This window comes from Mus caroli, chromosome 9 (genome assembly GCF_900094665.2).
Source record: "Mus caroli chromosome 9, CAROLI_EIJ_v1.1, whole genome shotgun sequence".
NCBI classification, from domain to species: domain Eukaryota; kingdom Metazoa; phylum Chordata; class Mammalia; order Rodentia; family Muridae; genus Mus; species Mus caroli.
The window spans coordinates 106,231,131-106,237,678 of record NC_034578.1 but is presented as its reverse complement, the minus strand read 5'-3'; the positions used below and the strand labels follow the sequence as shown (position 1 = coordinate 106,237,678).

Here is a 6,548-nt window from a genome sequence, read left to right as displayed (position 1 = left end):
AAAAAAAAAAAAAAAAGAGACTTTTCCCTATTCGACTCGGTTAACGGGTTCTACACCCCAGGCCCTATCTAGCCAACAAGCCATCGCACCTGAGCTGTTTACAGAGCTGGACAATTCTCCTTTGGCTCTTCAATCACTTTGCCACCCTTGTCCCAACCACACCAGGGGGCGCACGAAGCTTTATGAAAGGAAAGACCTTTTCTCCAACCCTCCCTCCCTGTTGTCAAGTATATTTTTCAAGGACCAGAAGAGGACACAAACAAAGTTGATTTATCACCCCTTGGACAGCACGGTAGAGATCATTCTTGGGCACGGGGGGCAGGGAGACAGGCAAGAAGGGGGAGGGGTCCTCTCAAAGGAATCAAAGGATTCGTGAGGATCTTGTCCCTCCAACAGAGTGAGGGCGCCTGCGCGCCCCACGTGCTTTCCTGTCTCCCCACTCAATTGTGGGTCAAAGCCTGGTCCTCTCCGTGTGCTTTGATGATGGCTGGCTAGATCTCACCGTAAGCGCACAACGCGGGCGCAGCGACCGGTCCTCTAAGCAGCCTAGACGCCCCCACTCAGCTTCTGCGCAGTCGCAGACAGACGCTCCCACCTGCTAGCTCCCACCGCTCCGTCGTTGGGGCGGAGACCACCCTCCACTCACCTTCCTTGTGCGAATGGGCGCTGACAGTACCCGGTTGTGGCCACCACTCTGTAATCCGTTTTCGATGCTGTTTACGCCCGCAGAGCAACACCCCCAGCGGAAGGGCTACCGTGCCTGTGCGCTAACAGGCTATATTTGTAAGCGGATAATATGATCTGGAGGACATGTGCTGATAAACTATCTATCTATTCTATGTGACTCAGCCTAGCAGGAGACAAAACAGATCTGGTCGGGGAGGGCTTGGCACCCGGGCACAGCAAGATTATTAAGTGAGCTGGGCATGCAGAATCCCCTGCGCGCTTCCACAGAAGGCTGGCTCTTCGCAGCAAGGAAAGCCTGGGAGAACAGAAAAAACAGAGCCGCGGAGGGAAAAGCATTCTGAGGTCTCAGGACTAGGAGCCAAGCAAAAGACAGGATTAGAAAGGCCATAGGAAGGGATCAAGGATATGTAAAAAAAAAAAAAACGTTTTCTGCAATGTTTGGAGCGATACACTGAAAGTCTAGATTTCATCTCCACATGGTTTTTGTCTGTTTGCTTGCTTGTTCACTGTATCCTTAAATGCAATAGTTTAGTCTTTAGAGAGTTTGCTACATGTGGAAATAGTCTTGCTGATTGATGGCAGACACAGGAATGACACCCAATAAATAATGGAACTCCAATCTGCTCCCAGGCAAGGGTTCCTCACACACCTTGGTTTGAACCTGGAGTCTTGGAGCAGACCCAGTATACTTGAACTTGGAAAGCAGAGAGTCAGGAGATCAAGGTTACTCTCATCCACAAATGGTTCAAGGTCAACCTAGGCCAATTAATGCCCTGTCTCACATCTCCACCCCACTCCCCTCAAATAATAAGCAAGGTGACCCACACATGTTGTAATCCCAGCATTTCAGAGGTGGGTGCAAGAAGATCAGAAATTTAGGCTCAGCTACATACGAAGTTCAAGGCCAGTCTGGGCTACTTGAGACACAGTCTCAAAATTCAAACTAAAACCCCGTGAAAGCTGAGTGTGTGGTCTCACACCGTTTACTCTTAGCACTGCCTGATGTGCAGGATGCCCTGGATTCAATCCCTAACATTGCAACAATAATACTATTTTGAGAATACACTTACACTAAAAATAATAATTTGTCATTAATCTGAAATTTACATCATACTGAATAGCCTATGTTTTATCTGCCAAACTTACACCAAGCTGCCAGGTTCTGGCTCAACTACAGAACCTGATAGCCATATCTTTAATAAGCTTTACCAGATGCCAACAGTGAGGGCTCATGACCACGTGGTAAGAAGCAGGAATTAGCATAGTCTGGCACAGAGGTAGCCAGGACAGCTCCTCACAGACACAACCTGACCAAGCACCTCAGCCCCCAGAGGTCCTAACTCCAGGGCAGGGTCCTAGGGTAGGTGTTTCCACATGTTTTGAGACTGCCTTTGATGCACAGTCGAAGGTATTTTAAAATACAAAATGTGTTTACGCTTATGTAAGGAATTGGCGCTGCACTAAACTCACTTGTACAGATTGCCACATCACTGGGTGTCATATCCAAAAAGACCTTCCATGTGGAGGGAGGGCAAGCAGGGCACACCTGTGATCCTAGCTCTCAGGTGGTAATGGCAGAAGAGTCGGAGGTTCAAGGCTATCCTAAATGCCTTATCCTAGGCTATATAAGACCCTGTCAACACACACACACACACACACACACACACACACAAAACTTGCAGTTTCCAAGCTCCCAGGATGCACCAGGTAGGCCTGTGTCCTGTGGTATTCACTTCCCCAAGTGTCCTCAAAAACCACAAACTGCTCAAAATATACACTGATAACACAGCTTCCTCGGTGAGGAGCCCCAGCTGGAATCCAAGAGAGAAATACCTTTTAAGGCAGTGTTTCTCAACCTGGGGGTCGTAACCCCAAAGGGCTAGTGCAATCCTTCCACAGGGATCATCTAAGACCATTCAAAAACACAGATATTTGTGTTACAATTCATAACTGTAGCCAAATTACAGATATGAGGTAGCAGCAAAATACTTGTATGGCTGGGGGTCACCACAGCATGAGGGTTGTAGCATTAGGAAGGTTGAGAACCACTGTGTTTAGGCATCCAGCTCGACTCACAGTCTCTGATGAAACGTCATCCACAGACCGAGGATCTACATCTCTGCGAGGATACACCCACCCTTACCTACCTCCCTTCCAAAGGGTTCCACCCACAAGCACACCCAGATAACCCTACTCTACTCAGGTCATCAGAGACTGCGGCTCTTACTGGAACATGATTCACATGCACACACAGCAAAGCTTTCTTCCAGGAAAATCCCTGATGTCCCTCACCTGACCTCCCTCCCTTCATGATGTATGTAGAGAAGAATGAATGTTATCAACACCGCCTTCCATCTCCATGGACATCACTAAATGGTTCTCGCTGGTGGGGGAGCAAGCGGCGAGGGCTCCTGGCTTGTGGCCTCACATCTGCAGGCTAAAACTCCGACCAACCTGGGCTACTGATGGTCCTCACTCACGGTGTGCAAATGTGCTTTGCAGCAGCCCCAGCTACCGAGCACTGGAGGGTTCATCTTCACTGTGAACTTGACTGGATTTAGAATCCCCTTAAGGAAGGCTCTTCTGGGGTATCTGTGAGGGTATTTAACTGAGTAGAAAAGCCCTGTTCTGACTGTGAGTGGCAGTGGCAACATCCTGAACACTAAGTCACTAGGAATAAGTGAGCAAACACTAGCCTTCTCTCTGCTTCCTGACTGTGCATACAACATGACTGACCACAAAGTTCACTAAGGGCCAGTCAGATGGCTCGGAGGCCAGAGGCACCAGGTAGAATCTGACTGCAAGGACCCACATGATGGAAGGAGAAGAGCGACTCTCTCAAGCTGTCTCCTGACCTCACACATTCACTGAGGCACACACACAGGTCCTCACACTTACACTCATGTACACAAAGTAAATACTCGAGTCAGCCAAATATAATAAAAATGTTAATAAAAGTGACCAATATACTAAGCTGACCTGAGATCAACTGTGATAAAATATCTGCATCAAAAACTTAATTTTAGCAGCTGGAGAGATGGCTTGGTGGTTAAAAGGATTGGCTACTCTTCCAGAGGACCCGGGTTCAATTCCCAGCACCCACATGGCAGTTTTCAACTGTCTGTAACCCCAGTTCCAGAGAATCTAATACCCTCATGCCTCACAAAATAACATTAAAATTTTTAAAAACTTAATATTTTAAAAAGGTAACCACATCTCACTATTAATTCACTGATTTACTGATATATTTGGGATATATTGGGTTAATCAAAATATAATATTAATGTTAATTTCACCTTAATGTTTCTCTGTGCTATGTTGGATGACTTCTAGAAAATTTAAACTTATACATACATAAGGCCAGTGTGATCCTCAACAATGACATAAAACCAGGTATGGTCTTGCTTCTCTAACTGCAGTTCTAAGGGAGCAGGGGCAGAGATCCCTGAAGCTTCTGGGTCCTCTTGTCCCAGCAAATCAGTGAACTCCAGATTAGGTAGGAGGCCCAGTCTCAAAACACAAGGTGGGGTTGGAAAGCTGGAGAGCTGGCTCGGCAGTTAAGAAGACTTTGTTGCTTTTGCAGAGGACCTGGGTTTGATTTCCAGCACTTAAGCAGGTTTTTAACCACCTGCAACTCAAATTTCAGGGGATGCTATGCCCTCTTCTGGTCTCCCTGGGCACCAGGCATGCATATGGTGCAGACATACAGGCAAAACACCCATACACATAAAATACCAATACATTAACTAAAAATGATTTTAATCTATTAAGTTTGCAAAGGCTAGAGTAGTATCTCAGTGACAGAGCACACGCAGTCCAGGGTTCAATCCCCAGCGTTGCAACGGTAATAACAATAATGACAGCAATAATAGCAGTTTTTTAAATGATGAGGTTACATTAGTTTTACATTGCTAAGTAATAAATTCTTACAAATTCAATGACTTAAAACAATACCCAAGCTGGGCCTTTAACCCCAGCATTTCTGAGGCAGAGACCAGCCTGGTCTACAGAGTGAGTTTCAGGAGAGCCATGACTACACAGAGAAATCCTATCTCTAAAAACAAAACAAAACAAAACAAAACAAAACAAAACCAACCAACTAAACAAACAAACAAATAAACAAAAAATAACAATGCTCACTTCATTTCTGTAGTCAGAAATCATATGAATGTGCCTGAGACCACATTAGCCACATGTGAATGTGCCTGGGACATTTGTGCGTAAGTCTGCAGGCTGCTCAGGGCCAACTTTTTCTGATGACAGCTTGGGCCTGTACCCAGACTCCCACCTTGCTTTTGCATTACGCCCATTTCAAAATCCCTGAGAGCTGTGAAGAATGCCTGTGAGCAGTCAAATAAAATCCACTTAAGACTCACTCTGAAACAGCATCCTCCCTAGATCTTGTGAAAATCTTCCCAATTGTCTCCTGGGGGCCTGTCTGCCAGCCTGTCTGCTGAGGCCAATTAATGTTGACAATGTCTGGGAGCAGTCAAGATAAAACTGTCGCTCTCCCTCATTAGGAGTTTGGGGGTGCAACTAAAACGGTATTTGGGGTATTTGGCTTGTCTTATCTAGGGTGGGAAAAGAAAGCCATTGCCTGCCCCACCCACTGGGCCATTTCTGGCTCCTTGGCTGTGCTCATGCCCAAAGTGGCTGGTCCATAAATAGGTAATCAGTTTGACTGGCAAAAGAAAGATTTGTGCAAAAGAGTTGAGAAAGTTGGGGGGAGTGAGGTGGCTCAGTGGGCAAAAGAGCTCGTTCTCAGAACCTGCCTAAGGACCTGAGCTCTGTCTGAGGGACCTAACCTTGTGGAAGGAGAGGACCGACTCCTGCAAGGTGACCTCTGACCCTCGCACACGGGGCGGGTGTGAGCAAACACATATAAATGTACACACAATAAATAAACAAATATAGAATCGTAAAAAATTGTGTGCATGCGTGCACACACGAAAACACATTCACACATATCTAAAGTGTCAATCAAATTACCCTCCTGTGACACACTTCCCAGAAACTGAACCAAATCATCTTGAGTTTGGCAAACGTTTTAGAATAAAGAACCCAACATTATCAGTAGTGTCTGCAACCTCGGTGACTATTTTCTTCCTTTTTGTTATTTTTCTAGACTAGATTGTGTGTGGGGGTGGTATTTTCTTCCTGGTTCGATTCTCAGATGTCTTGCATTATTAGCCCCTATTTTAGAAATTAGTGCAGTGTTGGGGGCTGGAGAGTTGGCTCTTCCGTTAAGCACACTGGCTGCTCTTTCAGAGTTCCTGAGTTCAATTCCCAGCAACCACAGGTGGCTCCTAACCATCTGTAATGGGATCCAATGCCCTCTTCTGGTGTGTCTGAAGACAGCTACTCATATACATAAAATAAATTAAAAAAAAACTTTTTAAAAAAGAAAACAAAAAAGAAATTAGGGCAGTGTCTCAATGCTTCAGTCTGCCACAGGTGGCTCAAAGGTGAAGATTTCCGGAGTTGGTTGGCTCCTGGAGACACTGGGAATCGGAGAGTTCTGGAAGAGCAGGCTTTAGGCCTCCCAGTGGGAACCAGGGGGAATAGGGTGAAAGGCAAAAAAATAAGCAGTTTACAATCCAGTGTTAGCAGAGATCCACTCTGGGGTGGAGCAGTCGTTATCTCACCTCGCTTTCCAGTTCAAGGCCACAGCTGGAAGCCAGCTTTGGGAGGAAAGGTGCCCGGAAGGACTTTCCAGAGCAAAGGACCAAAGAAGCCAGTTCTAGGGCACAGTCAGACCCTCCAGCTAGGTCTTAGGAAACTGAATACAGATACTGGTAACACAGTGAAATATGCAAATCCAAACAACAAAATACGAATGTCTCACATCAGGAGTCAGCAGA

At 46.1% G+C, this 6,548-nt stretch overlaps 1 protein-coding gene across 2 annotated transcripts in view; it reads right to left on the bottom strand.

Moving 5' to 3' along the window:
- Lrrc2 (leucine rich repeat containing 2) overlaps window positions 1-800 on the bottom strand; it is a 23,582-nt gene extending 22,782 nt beyond the window's left edge. The window contains exon 1 of one of the 2 annotated variants that reach the window (XM_029481045.1): window positions 647-800. The gene's annotated coding sequence lies outside the window, so the exon portion shown is untranslated. The remainder of the gene's footprint in view (window positions 1-646) is intronic. The other variant, XM_029481046.1, reaches the window with a different exon arrangement.
- Between the last annotated feature and the right edge of the window lie 5,748 nt (window positions 801-6,548).